Raw genomic sequence first — 19,416 nt, 5'->3', positions numbered from 1 at the left:
GCCACGTTCGTCGGAAAGCTTTTACCCTAGCAACTCCAGCGGCCGGCAGGTCGCCCCCCTAGAGTGGCGCCGCCATAGGCGGGTAATATATACCTTGCCGGGCCGCCTGCTCCTCAGTTCCTTTTACCGCCGTGTCGTCATTGGAACTGTGGCATCTCTCTCTTTTTCATGTACGGCGCGTACACCTACTGGAATAGATATGAGCAATCACTCGAAGAAGAACTATGGTGCCAAAATTTTAGATTACTCACTATCTCCACAAAATAAAATAATTTAATTGTATTTACAATCTCAGAAGACGTTTTGGCATATGTTAATGCAGTACAGCATGAGAGAGTTGGTTAGCTTGGCTTGATATTGAAAAGGTCCTATGCATAGGCAGAGAATTACCCGCTTTGTGTTTTGTTTTAAAGAAAAGTTTGATACTGGCTTTTTGAGTGGAAAATTGATGAGTATGTTTGGGATCCAGTTTTTCTGGTATCTATCAGTATTTTAATGCAATATAACTTGAGGCAGACAACATCGTATAGTACAGAATTCCAGGAAAATGCCAGGTAACTTTTTTGCATGAACTGTTTGTTCTGAAATACTTCAATACTCTAAAAATATAGTAAATTGCACTTCATATTTGAACATTTCCAAAAGAAAAAAAACCTCAGGCTGTCTTAGCTCCTGACAGCCTCCCTACTTTTGTCTGATTCTGGGGTTGTATAGTTAACAGTACCTGCATAACTCGGTACACATATAATTTTCATTCATTAATAGGATTGGACTTATTCTTTTGCAGCACATATAGGGACGTCCCAAGCACACTACTTCCCCGTCATCTGATCAGGGAATTTTCCACAGTTTCACAAAATGATTTGTCCTTTGCCAACCAAATTCTGACTAGACTGTCAATATGAAAATTCTGACAGGTATGAACAAAGTAATACATCTAACAACACTCCATTTTATGTATTTGTGTACATTTGAGAAGAATTTTCAGTTTCAGAAAGTTGATTAGATGTAAGCAGTTTCATAAAACTGATTATTTAACTTTAATGGTTTCCCCTAACTGGCGTAAGATACACATGTACCATGGCCATTGTACTAAACACTCACCACCTCCGGTACCTACAGTAACGTCAGTGTCTTCCTACATTTAGGATGTTGAGAATTTCATGCCACATACTGTATAAAGTGAGACATTGAAGAAATGTTTAACAAATCAAAACTAGACACAAACCTTGTGGGAAGAGTACAGCAGCCATCAGCCGTCAGCCTGACTTGGGTTTCATAGCTATCCAGTGGACAAACAACTTGTTGAACAGGAGGGCATTCCACTGTGCTGCAATCCACACTGAAAACTGAAGAGAGGGGAAGAAAAAAAGAAAAAAAAGTTAAAACTCTGTTTTACTCTTGCTACAGAAAGTCTTGTGTGAAAGACACCATGATGAAGAGCCAATTTATTAATTCTTTTTATCTAGGCCAGAAAAGCTGCTTCACTAATTAACGCTCTCCAGACAACACTGAAAAATAATTACATTAATTCTGACTTCTGTTGCATTTGCAGGGTCAAGAACAGACTGAACAAATATTATTCAATTAAAAATTGATAAAGCCACCCAGACAACTCTTAAATTCAAGTTTGAAAATTCATACAAAGAGAAATAATCATTACATGAACATGGGTGGTAAGACACTGAGAATACTGAAAGCTGAAAAAAGCAAATGCCTTACATTTTTGGAGTACAAAAGTACAATTAGAAATGATAGTACTTCCTAAAAACTATTAAAATAAGAACCTAATAAACCTACTTTTTTATTTTTTTTGGTGAAAAGTGTAGCTTATGTATGAAAAGTTAAAATGGCTGGGATTTAACCAGGGAAAAAAATGAAATAGAGATACTTATATTTATGCTTGGAAATACCTGATGTGTATCATCAGTTGTATTTTTAATGAATGTTTCATCAGGCTGTGATGTTCAGAGGGTTGAACATGACAGATAGTTCAGCTGCCTATTATTACTGCTTTTCCTCCTTAGGACAAACAAAAACAAACAACTTCTTTTTACAGAGGGTCAAATGACTGAGGGAAGCAAAATTTATGTTGAAAATGTGGTTAGCTCTATAATTTATAGTCAAGAAGTTGAAACCTGCTTTTTCTTAATTAATCCTAAATATACTATGTCTAAGTAAATTTTATTGCAGCCTTACAAAAACTGTCATGGAAGTTACCAGTCAAAACCTATTTGTTCTTCCTTACCACTAGTATAGTAATGAAAAGCCTAATGAAATTCAGTTGCCTATTTTTTTTAAAAAACGCTCATATGAACGATAAGGTGAGTAGAATTTTACAGTACCGACAATTACACAAAACAAGAAATGCTTGCTAAAACTCTGTTGGTGTCACCTGAGGTGGCTGCTTATAATGGTGTGTAATAATTCATTATTCATAATGTCTTCTTCAATTATAACAGAACAGACCGCGAGGTTAAATTCTAAATTTTTGAAGCTTCATTTTTGCATTCCCTATGGCATGATCTTCAGAAATGTTGAGCACTAACAGCTCCAATTGACTTCAAGGAGCTGCAAGCTCTCACTCTCAAAAAAACACACCCTGAATATTTCAGGAAGGATACCTAGAAATTGCTGCAATCAAGTTTAATAGACACTTTAAATATTTTAAGGGCAAGTGATTTGCCCCAAGCCACATCTAGCATGAACAGAACTAGATTTAGAATTAAGAAATTCTTGTCTTCTAGTCCAGTGCCTAAGTCATTAACTTGCACAGTATCAACATGGCTATTCGTGGTAATGGAAATTCAGAATGTATTTCCTATTTATGTGAGGAACAAATGGAAGTGGAAGCTTTAAGCCACTATCAATAACCAGCACAGCAACCAGCCACATAAAGGCAGAATTTTACTGACAAATACACAGAATTATCCACACAGCAAGGAGTTAAGCAATCTACAGAAATCTTTAAAATATGATCAATTCTGAATTTAAAGGAAAAAATTCCATTTACTAATCTACACTTAATTACAGCATTATAGAATGAACTTATAAAACTACAATTTACCTCAAAGTTTGCATACCACTTGGTAATACAGACAGTAAGATACCCGTCAGATTTTTTTAAATACCTTTAACATTAAGAATATTTTTTCTGAAAAACAGCAGAGTCATCACTCATAAATTAAATGTTTTAGGTATTTTAATGAATCATGTATTTATTTCTTCTACAACAATACTGAAAGGTTGACTTTCCAATGTATCCAATAAGAACCTAAATTTAGCCAGTTTGTCCCACAAATGCTAATGTAAAATGATGATGTTTCTCTTATACTAAACAATCAGCGTCCAAAATCTTGGCCTTCAAGTAGCCATATTTAACTATCCTGGCTTCAGGACTTCACAAGTTGTGCAATTTCCTGAAGTCCAGCAGCCACTGAGCTATTCCAAGAAGCTTTTCCACCACAAAAGTGGTCACAAAAGGCAACATTCCCATATCCAATCACATTCATGGAGAAGGATAACAGGAAACTCAAAACAATGATCTCATCCAGCTCTTCTGAGAACCCTTTTGGGCTAACTGGTTTTCATGTCTTTTAAAGGCTACAGCAAACTGGTGCATCTCCCATAAATTCCATTAGCACAGCTAAGGTGAAGAAAAAGGTCTTATACTCTGGGACCTCTATACAGTATTTGAACAAAATCAAATGTCACAGCTGATGGACATGGCAGGATTCCAAAGGAATACACTCAAATGGTCTGAATCCTTCCTGGAGAGACTCATCCAGTGGTAATGATGAGAAACTGCACTTCCATCATCTCTGCACCTATTGAGTTTCTCAATTACCAACCCTCTTTGGTATTATTCAATATTCTCATGCAACAGCTAGGAGGTAAGACATAATAGGAACAAGTGCCAACAGTATGCAGATAACATGCAGTTCTATCTGTCCTTCAAAATATACATTACCACAACTGTCAGCCAGTAAGTTCAGTGTTTTGCCAAGATCAGCTCATGGATTGAACAAAAGTCGCTTGAAGCTAAAGGTAAGTTAAAAGGACGTTACACTTATTGGTAGAAGAAAACACTAAGAAATTTGGAGATATAGTGAAGTCTCCTGTAGCTGAGGATGCTCAAACACAACTCGTCAAGTCAGTCCACAGTTCAAGAGTGCTCCTGGATTCCTTGCTGACATTAAACTCTCAGAAAGAAGCATCCACAGGAGTTTCTCAAGATGTTCTGTCCCTATGGGTCCTCCATGTTAGGTACACACGCACATATGCACCTTTAACCAGTCATTTTTCTTCAGCAGTACCCATGGACCTGTGGTTGAGCCCTACACACCCTCATGTTTTGGACCGAGGTTATATAGGGAGTGGCAAACCCACCATCGTTCCAGCTCCTTCTCAACAACAAAGTAAAATGGCAAGAACTCAGAAGCAGAAGGAAAAGAGGCTGGATAGTGGAGAATGCACAGGGACAAAACATCTCAAAGAACTCCAGTTACTACACATGAAGAGGAGTTACTTCTCCTTCAAGTGACTGTCCCTGTGGGTGTTCTACATTAGAGGACTCCTGAGCAGTACCCAAATTACAGAGGATGGTGCTGAAGAGAGAAGTTCAGAACGGTTAGGAGAGTCTCACCAACAGCAGCATCTGATTTGGAGGCATGAATGACAGCATAATGCCATGAAAAAGGTTTGCACTATCAAGGTGGCGGTCTTGCAAATGTCTAAAAGAGGTGTGCTTTTGATCAGTGCTACGTAAGTGGGTTGAACTCTGATGGAATGAACCACCACTCTAGGCACAAGGTGCAACTCAGCGCTTCTTAATGTGCTAATATGCATCCTGAAACCCATTTAGGTAATCTTTGTATGGAAAGAGAATCTCTCCATTGCAAAGAAACCGAAAGGACTTAGTCTAGGAGAGGATCTGAAGGGTTTGGTCCCATCGAGATGGAAGGCAAGGCTCTTATGTCTAGAGTATTAAGATTGACCTCTTCCCTTGAAGAAACTTGAGGTTTGGGGTGAAAAAATGCCCCCAAAAATGGAAGTTGAACATCCTGGTTGAGGTGAAAGTCTGAAGAGACTTTAGGTAGGATGGAGAGATACTTTGTCTCAGGAGAACATAGTGTATGATGCATCAGATATAAGCACTCAACTCAATTATTGTTCCATCTGAAGTCATGGTTACAAAAAAAACCCCAACAGTTTTGTAGGATAAGCGAAGAAGGAAATAGCTCCCCAAGGGCTCAAAGTGGGGTTTTCTCAAGGCACTGAACTAAATTAAGGTGCCAAGGTGTAGTGGGCTCTCTTACATGAGGGAAGAGGTTGGTTATTCCCTTTAAGCATCTTTTAGTGGTAGTGTTTGTAAAAACTGATGATCCTTGGGCTGATTGGTGAGAGGCTGTAGTGCCAGCCAGGTGCACTTTAACAGAGCTGAATGATAAGTGTAGGCTTTTCAAAATTTAACAGATAATCAAGTTCAATGGAGAAGTGGGCCTCAAAAGGAGACAATGACGGCTGTGTGCATCAAAGCTGGAAAGGCTTCCACTTTTGAAGTTATGTTTTCCTTGTTGTGGGCTTCCTACTGTTTAGCAGCACAGACTGCACCTTGAGAGAGCAACCTTGCTTCAAGTCCAAGAGCTATCAAGGAGCCATGCACAGAGGTTAAGAGTGAGAAATTGGCTGCCTGACCCCTGCATCAGGCCTCAAAGAGGGGATAAGAGATGGCCTCAGACATATCAGGTCTGGGAATCATACCTCTCTCAGCCACGTCGGAGCTGTAAGGACAACTACTGCTTTCTCATCTTTCAGTTTGTTCAGGACTCTGAAGAGCAATGGCATTGGAGAGTAGACACACAAACCAAGGCCAAAGAATAAGGTGGGCATCTCTCAGGCAGTTCTGAGTCCCCTCCTTGATCAGAAGTGATGGCATTTTGTGCTTCAAGCTGTTGCAAATAGATCTATTGCTGGGGGGCTCTGCACACGACAGACCTTGCAAAAGATAGGATTGCTCAACTTGTACTCATGATCCTGGCAAAAATATCTGCTCCAAGTGTTTGCTATCTTGTACAAGCTCCGCCTGCACACCCAGAGATGCGGTAACCCTTCTCATAAGGTCTTGAAACACTTTACACTCTTCTGGAGGAGATTTTAATTTCAGGCCTCATCAGAAGATGATGAAATATGGTTCCCCCATTGTTGGAGATTACAGACGAAGGGGAGACAAAGATGATGAGGGATAGTAGAAGAGTTTTTCCTGAAGATCTCTGCTATGCATGAAGGCCACCTCCTTCTAGATTGGGACTTCATATCTTGAAAATCTCGGAGCAGTCCAAGATGACCCGTAAAGGCGGGGGGGGGGGGAGTATTCTACCCTTTGATCTGCTGAAAGTGGTGGGCCCCATTCTGAGGATTCCTTGTAAGAATGCCAGACATGACTTTTAGATTTAGTATCCCTGGAATGAGGTCCGTGAGATGATCTAAAAGACCTTGGAAGGTAAATTGGTCTCTCATGGTCTGAATCCGAAGAGGAGATATAAATTTTCCATGATAAATGGAGCAGCAGTCCCAACTGGTGTTTATAGAGTTTCAGTGTTGGAGATAACTGGTACTGCCCTAATGTCACTAACATAAAAGAAGCATTCGAGTGAGTAAGCAGCAGTGGGCAAGGCAGCTAAAATGCCATCAGATAGGTTGGTGTTGAAGGTGCTGTCAATGTCCAAAATGAAGAAGCTAGGGAAAGCCATGCTGGAATTATCAACAGTGCAGAGACTAACACCATCAGTGCTAGATGGTATAACAAAGAAAAGCCTGGTACTGGCAGACACACTAGGTCCCTCACTGCACGGAAGGCCTGTAGAGTTAATGGTACTGGAACCTACAGTGCTGGGAAAGAAGGACCTGGTAATTATGAAGACACTACTCTTGATGGTCCTGGAGGAACAGAAGTCCACAAAGCCACATCTGATGAGGCTGCTGAGCACTGGTGCCTGTGACCAGACCTCAACTTGATATCAGAGGGCTTACTTTGTGAGGCAAAGAATGGGACTTTGACCATGTGTGAGAATTGGAGGAGGAAGATGGCTTGGAGTGCTTTCAGATGGCTGTTGGGGACAATGAGGTGGAGTGTTTCTCTCTCAAATTGGGCTTTGAAGCTGGAGTGGGTGCTCTCCATGGACAAAAAGTCTGCCTTCTCATGCCTGGCATCCAGTTCTGAAGAGGGACACACTGCCTCCTCCAAAAGGTGAACTTTGAGGTGAAATTCCCTTGTTTATTTGTGCTGATAGGAAAAGAGGTACAAATCGAACCTATCCCTCGTGCAGACAATTCAAGCAGCTTTTGTGTCTATCCATGACAGTGACCATGCTCCCTGCATGTGGCACACTGCTTAAACCTGGGGAGTTTTTCAAGGTAAATCCATTAGATCTTGAACTATACTAAAAATAAGCTAGAATTAAAAAGCATATACAGTAAGATGAACTCTTTGCAGACACTGGAAAACCAAAGCTAAACAGCTATGGGAAGCTCCAATTCTTGCCATGGGTGTTGAGAGGTAACGGAGAGGGAAGCCCCTTTTAAGCCCTTGGGTTGACACACACAGAAAGCATGGATATTGCCTAATGGTATTACTGGCAAAAGTCTCCGACTCAAGTGCATTGGGAACATATGCACCTACAATGGAATGTATATCTGCACAATCAGTTGAAGGAGAACTTCTGAGGCACAAATACAGGGTAGTGTACATTATAAGGAAGAGGTGTTCAGAGATAAGTGACAAAAATAATTATAGGCATAGAAAGACTACTGTATAAAGAGATGCAGAATACAGTGAAACTGTTTAGAGAGGAGATAAACAACAGGAGAAAGGATAGTCTCTAGGAGAACAGTCCTTGAGCTGGACTCCAAAGACATGGGTTCAATTTCTGATTCTACCGCAGAGTGCAACCATGGGTACAACACTTTTGGTCTCTCTTAGCTCCCCCTCTATGAAAGAGAGTAATACTACTTCCTTTCTTTGACCCTTTTATCACCTTGTCTATTTAACTTTTAAGTGTTTTAGGTCAGGGACTCTCTCTTATGATGTGCCTGTAGAGTATCCAGCACAATGGGGAGCTATTCTTGCCATTCTACCCCAGTACAAACAATGACAATTCATAACTTTTAAGCTCAGAAGGGACCTTTATGATTGTCTAGATCAGAGGTCGGCAACCTATGGCATGCAAGACGATTTTTAATGGCATGCTGTGACCGCTGCCAGCCCTGCTCAGCCCGCTGCCAAACCGGCAGCAGCGTGCCATTAAAAATCTTGCCCAGCCCAGCCCACTCTTCTCCACCCCCACCTACTGCTCTCTCTGGCGGGGACAGAAGCAAGCTTGGTCCTGCCAGCTTCTGCTGCATCATGCCCCACCTCCTCTTCTTCCCTGCCACCGATGGCCCTTGCGAAAGGGAGAAGCGGAGCTGCAGCGCCCTTGCTGCTCAGACCGGGAAGGAGGCAAAGAGGCAGGAGCTGGGCCTTGGGAAGGGGGGTGGAATCAGAGTGTATCCCTCCAGCCCCCTGCCTTGAGCTGCTCAGGGCAGGGGGCTGGGAGCACCCCCCCCCCATCCCAGCCCATCCCCCAGCCCTCTGCTCTGACCCCTGCAATCCCTTCACACCACAGCCCCTGCACCTCCCATGACCCCAGCCCTTACTCTGGCACCCCCCCCCACCTCATGCCTTGACTCCTGCACCCCTCTCACACACACTCAGCCCTCTGCCCTGACTCCTGCATCCTCCTCACACACCCTGTCCTGACTCCTGCACTCCCCACACATACCCAGCCCCCCCCACCTCATACCCTGACTCTTGCACCGCCCACATCCCAACCCCCCACCCTGAGCACCAAAGGGGAGCTCCTGCACCCTTCACACCAAAAGGGAGCTGCCTAGGTAAGCGCTCCACACCCTGAGCCCCCTCTCTCATTCCAGCTCCTGGCCAGACTCTGCACCCCAACCCGTAGCCTGCTCCTTCACCCCCAGCCCTATGCTCAGTGCAGAAAGGAAGAGAATGAGCCTGAACCAGTGAGAAGGTAGGTACCTACTATGTGGGCATGACCGGGACCCCAGACCGGCAGTGGGCTGAGCGGTGCCGGGAGCCAGCAGACAGAACCCCTAGGGGCTGCTCAACCCACTGTTGGTTTGGGGTCCTTGATCGCCAGCCCTGCTCAGCCCACTGCCAGCCTGGGGTCCCGGCTGCAGGCCCCGCTTAGCCCACTGCCGGCCTAGGTGAACAGAACCCCAGGCCGGTGGCATAAGATCAGCATTTGAATTTAAATTTTAAATGAAGTTTCTTAAGCATTTTGAAAACCTTTTTTACTTTACATACAACAGTAGTTTAGTTATATAATATATAGACTTATGGAGAGAGACCTTCTAAAAAACATTAAAATGTATTACCAGCATGAGAAACCTTAAATTAAAGTGAATAAATGAAGACTTCGCACACACTTCTGAAAGGTTGCCGACCCCTGGTCTAGACTGACCTCCTAATAAAGACAGAAATTCAAAATAATGAATAGTATACAGAACACAAAATCAGGCACCCCAAATTACCCTCGTCACAAGGGGACATTCAATAAAACTGAAAGGCAAAAATTTGAAATTAATAAAAGAAAACATTCGTTTTTTTTATTTAACATGTAATTAACCTGTGAAACTCTTTGCCACTTGATAGTATTGAGGCCAAGACCTTAGGATTCAAGAAAGGATTAGACATTTATAAGGATAATGAAAAAAATCTATAGTATATTAAATACAATAAAAAATTAGAAGGAAGATATACCTTCATATTTAAAACACACAAAACAAAAAAACAAACCAACCAACCCATCTCCACTGTGAGGTATCTTCCACAACTTCTGGTACTGGCCATTGTCAGCTACAGGATACTGGACTACAGGGACCACTGGTCTGATCTAGCATTGATACTACCAATATAGGCATGTGTGTACCAGTTATAGCACAGCAACAGCAGATCTGATACCTTTGTGACAGCGAGGTCTACTTTTAACCCCAAATCTCCTACTGTTTTTGTTTTATTTTTATAGATTGTTAGTGCACATTGTGTTGTTTCTGTAAATGTAACTTACAGAATCTTTTAATGTAGGGTCTCTCTGAAAATCCACAAACCACAGATCCCCTACAATTTCCATTTGAAATATGCCCTATACTGAATATATATTTTGCCCACATATCACAACAATAGTTTGGTCATTTCCCTGTACTTAAGTCTTGTATTGATGTATTTGGCCCCACCTAATAGTTTCCTCTGTGATCGCCTACGCTGTCAAATAGTTAGAGTCATAGAATTTAAAGCCAGAGGGACCACTAGATCTGGTCTGACCTCTTTTATAGCAGAGACCACCACCACCACACTAACCCAACAACTGAAATGAGACCAAAGTATTACAACACACAGAAGACTAGACTATTATGAGCAACAGAAGAGAAGACAAGGGCCCAAGGCACACCAATGCCCGAGGACCCTACACCAGCAGAGAAATGATTACGTGAGATATACCCAGATAATCCTAGCTTTACCCAATGATTTTAGTTTATTTTTCATTTATTGTATAATGCTATGTTGTATATAACCACTGTATGCTAAACAGAGTACAATTGTAGGATTATAGAAGTACAAGGACTTGTTTACACTACAAAATTAGATCAACTTAATTTAGGTCAACCTACAGTCACTGCAGTAATTCAATTGGCTGTTGGTGCCTACACTACCCTCCTCCTGGTGAGGATCTGTTTCACAGGCAGGAGCACTTGAACCAACTGAAGTGGGGCATTCTGGGTCCCTGACAGCCATGCATGACTCAGAGCCGAAGCCCCCCCATCCACCCTGGGGAGACAGCCCCAGCTGTGAGCCCCACACAAGTGCTATTTCACAGCACAGAGCCTACCAACAGTGAAAATGACATTCTTGCCTATTTCATGCTGCTGCTGTCTCTGCTCAAAGCAGGCCCACTCTGACAGCTCTGGGAGGAGCTGGGAGTCCAGGCTCTCCGCACCCCGCAGCCAGGCTCAGAAAAGAGAGCCTGGAGAGCAGTAAGGCTCCCAGCGGGGAGAGGAGAGCCAAGCAGCAGCCCTATGGGAGCAGGTAGCTGGGATCCAGGCAACCAGGCTCTAGAGTTGGAGCCTCCCCCACTTGCCTCAGGGTGACAGCCCCGGTGAGCCAAGGCTCACAGCAGGAAACGAATTTGACAAGAATTTTAATCAACAGCCAACATAGATAATGCAATGTCTACAACAGTGGCTCTCAAACTTTTTTTTTTTTTTTTTTTTTTTACTGGTGACCCCTTTCACATAGCAAGCCTCTAAGTGCGACCCCCCTTATAAATTAAAAGCACTTTTTAATATATTTAATACCATTATAAGTGCTGGAGGCAAAGCGGGGTTTGGGGTAGAGGTTGACAGCTCGCGACCCCCCCATGTAATACCTTGTGACCCCCTGTGGGGTCCCGATCCCCCGTTTGAAACCTCCCGATCTACATAGACACTTTGTTACCCTAACTACCTTGAGATCAGCCCTACCTCTCTTGTGGAAATGGAGTTATGTCGGTGTAGTAGGGCACTTACATTGGCAGGAGCAAGACTAGTATAGACACTGACATAAATTAGGTCGACCTAACTCTGTACTCTAGACCAAGCCTGAAATTGATCAGTAGTTAGAAGGGATGATTACGTATTAGGTATCTAAGTATGGAGGACTGAAATGCAAAACCTATAAGCTAAGGCCTGTAAAATTTTAGCTTAGCTATTTTAGGTCTTAGGGATAAGAAATACTGACATAAGTGACTGAAGAACAACCTGATGCCATAAGATGATGGGAAAAGATATACCAAGAGGTGAAACCATGAAAAATGAGAAAGATTAATTTTAGATGACAAAAATGCTCTACAGGCACATTTCTCTCTAACACCTGCCTTAACCACAGGGTACAGGTTTTACGTCAATGCTAATGAGAATAAAAGGAACTATACAGAACCTACAGAAAACCTCAAATTTTGGGGACACCAGGCCAATAAGGAAAAAGAGGGCTGACACTTTCCTATACATCTGCAGAGCATAGGTATAGTCAAAAAAATCAAATTATAAATTTCCCAGATTGGGAAAACTCAGCTCCCTACAGGAAAGTCCAGCAGGAACTATCCCTCTACTGATGATCAATTCATGAGACCCCCATCAGACCCTAAAGATATCTAGGAAGAGATGAGTACAACTGTAGCTAGAATGTGTGTGGAGATATATCTAGGATTTAAATATGCTGTGAAATTCATAACTGTGCTGGTAACTTTAATAAATTGATAAAAGATATTAGCACTTGTTCTTGTGATTGTATATGCTACTTTCCTTGGCCTTCATGTGTTCCTATGTGCTCTAGATTGGAAACAATTGGCAGAGGTAACTGTTGAATTTGATACTGTAGCCACCAAAGCTGGACCCACAGATATTATAATACAAGATCACTAAATTTACTTTAAATAAAAGTAAAAGGCTACATGGGAAATGACACACACGCTGCACAGGAAGGTGAAAACCCACAGAGCTCACTGCAAATCTGATCTGGGGGAAATTTCTTCACGACCACTAATAAGACAATCAATTAGATAATGAGCATGCAAGCAAGAATTCGCCAGCCACCTCCCTGCCCCCCCATCCCTGACAGAAAGAGAATATACAGTGCCATCTCAGAGCCCTGGCCCACCCCTCCAATGTCCCATCCGCAGCTATGGCCATCTCCTGATGATTCAAAGGAAGGACATTAAAAACAAAGCCTTTTCAAATACAAGGGCGGGAGGCTGAAACCATAAAGCATGAGCTTTAGGAAAATGGATATAAACCAGAAGTGAGCCCCAGGGCTGTTGAGCCTACTCCATGATGCTGCAGGGTGCTGAGTTTCACCTTTGATTTCAATGGGGGCAGCACCTCACAATTGAAAGTTATTTGTGTGGTCACACGAAGTGGGAAATGGACAAAGGTTGATCATGTTGCCCAGCTCTGAATGTTCCTTTGACTCGTATGTAATGACTGCTTACTTGTTTTAAGTTTGGCAGATCCTCATTTTACAGCCTATGAAAATCTTCAGATTTAGGAAGTATCTTTCTTACCCTTCCTATATACAGAATCATAGACTTGCAGAACTGGAAGGGACCTCGAGAGGGTACCTAGTCCAGACCCCTGCACTCAAGGCAGGATTAAGTATAAGAACATCTGCGACACGCGTTTGTCTAAACTCTCTTAAAAAGATCTCCAATGATGGAGATTCCGCAACCTCCCTAGGAAATGTATTCCAATGCTTAACCACCCTGACAGTTAGAAAGTTTTTCCTAATGTCTAATCTAAATCACTCTTAGTGCAATTTAAGTCCATTGCTTCTTGTCCTATCCTCAGAGGTTAAAGAGAACAATTTTTCTTCCTCCTCCTTGCAACAACCTTTTATGTATTTTAAAACTTATATCCCCCTTCAGTCTTCTCTTTTCCAGACTAAACAAATTTTTTTCCTATCTTCCCTTATAGGTCATGTTTTCTAGACCCTTTTAAATCTTTTTTGTTGCTTTTCTCTGGATTTTCTCCAATTTGTCCACATCTTTCTTGAAATGTGGCACCCAGAACTGGATACTATACTCCAGCCAAGGCTTAATCAATGTGGAGTAGAGCGAAATAATTATTTCTTGTGTCTCGCTTACAACACTCCTGCCAATACATCCCAGTCTGATGTTTGCTTTTTTTTTTTGCAACAGTGTTACACTGTTGACTCAGATCTGTGATCCACTATGACCCCCCCAGATCCTTTTCTGCAGTACTCCTTCCTACGCAGTCATTTCCCATTTTGTGTGTCCAACTGATTGTTCCTTCTTTCCTTCCTTCCTAAGTGGAGTACTTTGCATTTGTCCTTAAGGAATTTCATCCTATTTACTTCAGACCATTTCTCCAGTTTGTCCAGATCATTTTGAATTTTAATACTGTGCTCCAAAACTCTCGCAACCCCTCCCAGCTTGGTATTGTCTGCAAACTTTATAAGTTTACTCTCTATACCATTATCTAAATCACTGTTGAAGATATTTAACAGAACTGGAATCAGAACTGATTCCTGTCGGACCCCTCTCAATATGCCCCGCCAGCATGACTGTGAACCACTGACAAACTACTCTGTCAGATTCATTTTCCAAGTTATACACCCACCTTATAGTAGCACCATCCAGGTTGTATTTCCCTAGTTTGTTTATGAGAAGGTCATGCAAGACAGTATCAAAAGCCTTACTAAAGTCAAGATATACCACATCTAGCGCTTCCCCTCATTCACAAGGCCTCTTACCCTGTAAAGAAAGCAATTAGGTTGGTTTGACATGATTTGTTCTTGACAAATCCATGCTGACTGTTACTTATCACCTTATTCTCTTCTAGCTGTCTGCAAATTGATTGCTTCATTAAATAGTAAATGCAGTCCTCTCAGTAAGAAAGGAACTTCTTGGAAGTTGCATGTGTTCTGCTTAGCCTGGATATCGGATACGTTGTCTTTGCAAAAATATTTATGGTAGTATAAACCACCCTCTCTTATAGGTCTCCCCCCATCCCCTTATTTAAGTTTATCTCGGCAGAGAAAGAAATATTTGTTTAAACAAGTTTGGGGTGGGGGGTTAGACGGATGTTGTTCCAGTGATGTGCAGTACACTGTTATTCATGATAGAATGCTTGTAATAGGATATTCAGAATATTTTACATTGTTTACAGTGTAGTCTGTACTGGAAATCATTTATATTATACATTATGCTTCTTAGATATAGGCGACGGGAAAAATTTCAACATAAAAAATGGCACCCATTTTTACCTGGTTTACATTCGTAGAGATCACAGCACTCCCCTGGCTTTCCTGATGCTTTAGAAACCAATATATTCAAGTAGCCTGGTTGGCAAACTTTCCTCAAGCAACCTGCAGGGTTGCACACACAGCGGCTTGGAAGTGGACAGCATTCCCCTGGAGGAGCATAACCTTCAATCAAAATGGAATCTTCTGGACAGCGAGGAGAAAACTGGACCTCACAGCGGGCCTTGGAGCAGTCAGGTTTCTCTTCTGAAAAGGAGAGAGAAATCAGCATACTGCGTATGTCAGTAAAACACTGTCTGGATGTTTAAGCTCCACAGCACTACTTTGACAAGCCTGAAGGCTATTACCCTTGCAGGTGATGTGCCACAAGAAAAATAAGAATTGGCTAACATCAAACAAGCTTAACAGTAGCACTGGGATCTACCAAGGTAGAAATATAAATAGAGAGAAGATGATAAAAGTATGTTCAATATATTTTACTAACACTTCATTTGCCTTTTTTTATTCTTTAGTACTGCAGAATGCAGTGAAACTAAATGTTTATTTGGCTCTGATGATAAAAAAATACAACCCCCCTCTCTCTCTCTAACTATAGATGAGCCTAGTAACAATGCCTGTAGTTAATGTTGTCTAAGTCTTTCCATACTAAAAACTGGTTTTCAGTAGCTTATAACTTTGTAAACTTCAGCTGCTTGAACTGAAATTTCCCATGCTAGTGTCTGTCTCAGGTTAATTTTTAAGTTTCAGCAAAAACAGTTCAACCATTTCCAAGATAGGGAAAAATAAGCTATTTTGCCCATGTTAAAAAATTCATACTATTTCATTAAGAAGTTCTGAAGTCTCCATGCTTTGGAGCAGAGACCTGAAATTTGGCTGGGGGAAGAGGGGTCATTCTGGTATCAGGGATGTGCCTTTTGCTGTCCCGATGAAAATCCACCCACATTTAGCCAAGTTATAAGCCTCCGAAAAAGAGCAATTCATACATGTTCAGAAGAGACTTGCAGAGTTTGGCAGTTATGTACTCTGAAGATTCTTTCTGCATTAGACCTGCTTCCGCTTAGAGCTGCAGTATATGAGAGAGACACTTCCTGCATCTGCTCTTCCTAACAGAGCTAGGGCCATGGAGACCCTCCTGCACACTCAATAGTGCCCCTGCTAGTGTCCAAGAAGAGATGCGGTCTCACTGGAATGCAGAGGGGAGAGGGGCAGAGGGCACAGACAAGCTGGGAAGGTGAGATAGGGAAATATGTGGGGTTGGATGGGGTAACAAAGCAAGTGGGGCAACAAAGAAAGTGAGGCAGATACAAGCTGGTGGAAATGGGCGAGAAAGGAGGCAAAGACAAGCTTGGGAGGGGAAGGTGCATGGCTGAAAAAGCTTATGAAGGTAGAGGGGTAAGACAGGGTTCACAGGGGCAAGCTGGGTGGATAAAGATGGGTCTTTAACCAGTAGCGTACACACCTTTCCCAAAACCTGGGAAGCAAAGATTCCAGAATCTCAACATTGCTCTGCTGTTTAGAAAATAATGAAACCCACTGACAAAGCTTGCATCTCACCCGTCTCTAAATGGCTGGTCTACAAAGAGACTAACAGCCTGCGACTCAGATCAGTTACTCCATTAACTCGGGCGGTAGAAGTCTGTACTGTGGATCCAGCTTTGCTGATGATTCAGTATCATTCCAGATACTGGTATTTCAGTGGGGGGGTTTTAATAGAAATTAGGCAATTATATATTTAACAGTACATTGAAAGAAAGTTATGGTTACATGAGATAGTATTTCCTGACTTTTGAGATTTCAGCCTCTCTTCCTGCTCCCCCATATGGCATCTGGGAGGCCTTGTCCTTAGGGAATGTCTGAACCCTCTTTCCCTGCCCCCACATTGGATCCACGGGGAGCCTTGCCCTACTAAAGGATCTGGGCTATTCTCTCAGTCCCCCTCACATGAGCTGGATTCTGTGGGACCCTGTCCCTCAAAATGTCTGAGCCCTTCTCCCTCCCCCCACCATCTAGAATCTGGGGGATCCTTGCCTTATGGGGGATCTGAATCCCTCTCCCTGCATTCTGTGCATGTGACAGGATCCAGGGAGAGGCTGTCACTGTGGGGTATCTGAGCCTCTCTCCCTACACCCCACATAAGCCAGGATATGGACCTGTAACTTTGAGGGGGACTGACCAGGTAGGTTCCCAAGATACAAGCCCCTGGGGAAAAATAGTTTTTCTTAAAGTTTACAGACTCAACTGTTTTTGTGCAAATCTGACCCCTAAAGTGCTAAATGGTTAATGGGACTGGTCACTGAGGAGGAGGGTACATGTTGGAGGAGGTGGGTGATTTGCAGGCTGGGTCTTCTTTCAGATGCTTAAAGTTACTATGACCACAATGAAATAAAACTGTCAAGATTTTGGGGCCTAGATTATGCTGAGATTTCCCTTAGCAGCCCTGTGAGCAACTTCAAATATTTCAAAGCATGACCATTATCCCCATTCTACTGTAACGAAGTATATCAAGCGGGAGGGAGCACATGGAAATCTCAGAACAACCTAATGACTTAAGTGGAAAGGACACCAGACTAGGACTTGGAAAATCTGGGCTCTATTCCCAGCTCTGCTACTGATCTTCTGGGTGACACTTGCCAAGTCACTTCACCTCTCTGTGCCTCATTTTCCCTATCAGTATAATGGGGATGAAGTTTTCCTCCTTAGTAAAATGCTTTGAGATCTACTGTTGAAAAGTGCTACATAAGAGCTCAGTATTATAATAATTATCTGCTCACAGTAGCATCTCGGCTGCAAGCCTTCATGATAAATACAACTGCCTAAATAAGCACTTATTTCTACCAACACAATTTCTCTTTGCAATTAAAAAAAATTCATTCATGCAGAGTTAATGTCGTCCATTGATATCTCATGCCCTTTCAGAATGTTAAATTCTGCAAAACTCAAACTTCTGAAAACAAGAAAATACAGAGTTAAGGTATATAGCCACTCAACCGTTATCTTTGAATGATGCTTCAATATGCTCATAATGAATTTCCTCACACACTGCCTGTGCACTGTACCCTACAGGAGCTACCTGTACCTACCCTAAACTCAGACACTTAACCTAATCCACAGAAAGACCACATCAGAAATCTTTCCATCTTTATGCACCCAATGCCATCTATACTTTCACTTTCCCTTCATTACACCCACAGATCATACTCAGCTCCACCTTACTGCTGATAATCCCCATGGCAAGATGTCTTCTGTGTCCTGCTACTGATGCAACTCCCACAAACCAGCACAGAAATGAATCATACTGGAATTCTCAAGATACACATACACCTCTCTCTCACACACCCCTCTCAGATTACCTCATATCACAATCACAGCTCTGCAAAATTGCTCCAACTAATCCCTCAATCATTCAATACAGCTACATACAATACAGTGGGTATGTCCACACTACCCGCCGGATCAGAGGGTACCAATCAATCTATCAGAAATTGATTCATTGTGTCTCGTCTAGACATGACAAATCAATCACTGAACGCGCTCCCCGTCAACTCCAGAACTCCACCAGGGTGAGAGGCAGAAATGGAGTCGACAGGGGATCTGCGGCCATTGATCCCGCACCCTGAGGACAGGGGGTAAGTTGATCTAAGATACGTCGACTTCAGTTACGCTATTCTCGTAGCTGAAGTTGCATATGTTAGATCGACCCCACCCAGTGTAGACCAGGCCAGTGAATGCAGCTGGTATGCGTGCAGATAATCCCCAGAGGTTACCATCAGCTTCAGGAGGTAAGACTGGTTAGGTATGTACCTTAACTCTTCATTTCCTGGTTTTCAGACGTTTGAGATACCATCAGGTAACCTTAACTCTGTGTTAGTTTTTTGTTAGTGAATAGTGAAAGATAAACAAGTTTGTAATACAGCCTAAAACATGTAAATAAACAGTTTGACATAGGCGGTGGAACTAGGGATGCTGTGGGGGCGGAGGCACGCAGCTGAACCCCCTGGCTTGAAGTGGTTTCCATCATATACAGGGTTTACAGTTTGGTTCGAGGCTCTCAGCACCTCCACTATCCAAACTGTTCCAGCACCACTGTAGTTCAGTGTAGATATTCTTTCCCAAGGCTCCACAAAAGTCATTTCCATTCTGCTCTCTCTGTCATCATGTTTTTATCTTTAATTTTTTCCTTGTAACAAAAACACCAGGGCTACAGACTGCCCTTGAAGCTTTAGAAAATTCTCTTCCATTTGTGGATTCAGAGAACACTAGTCGTTCCCTGAAAAAACTAGAGTTAGTTCAATAGGCTTGGAACATTTTATAAACTAAATAACTTTACAATTATTTCTACTTGCATGGCATCATTGCTGATAAAAGAAAGATATTCGTGAACCTGAAGACCCAATTGGGTTTTACCAGATACCAGAGAAGATGAAAAAGAGATGACTGAAGACTAGAGGAAACCTGATTGATAACCAGATATAAAGTTTAACTAGTACTACTTGCTTGGTTTCCTTTCCACTGTTTCTTATTTGTTTGTCCGTTTGCCTAAA

At 42.3% G+C, this 19,416-nt stretch overlaps 1 protein-coding gene across 3 annotated transcripts in view; it reads right to left on the bottom strand.

The window, feature by feature from the left end:
- The window catches only part of CRIM1 (cysteine rich transmembrane BMP regulator 1), a 330,365-nt gene that overhangs the window by 208,344 nt on the left and 102,605 nt on the right, over positions 1–19,416 (bottom strand). For all 3 annotated transcript variants that reach the window (XM_075064226.1, XM_075064227.1, XM_075064225.1), the window contains exon 2: positions 1,229–1,349. The gene's annotated coding sequence lies outside the window, so the exon portion shown is untranslated. The remainder of the gene's footprint in view (positions 1–1,228; positions 1,350–19,416) is intronic.

The sequence above is a fragment of the Chelonoidis abingdonii genome, chromosome 3 (assembly GCF_003597395.2).
Source record: "Chelonoidis abingdonii isolate Lonesome George chromosome 3, CheloAbing_2.0, whole genome shotgun sequence".
Taxonomy (NCBI): domain Eukaryota; kingdom Metazoa; phylum Chordata; order Testudines; family Testudinidae; genus Chelonoidis; species Chelonoidis abingdonii.
Note: the sequence above shows the minus strand (reverse complement) of the source record. Positions and strands in the feature narration are given on the sequence as shown.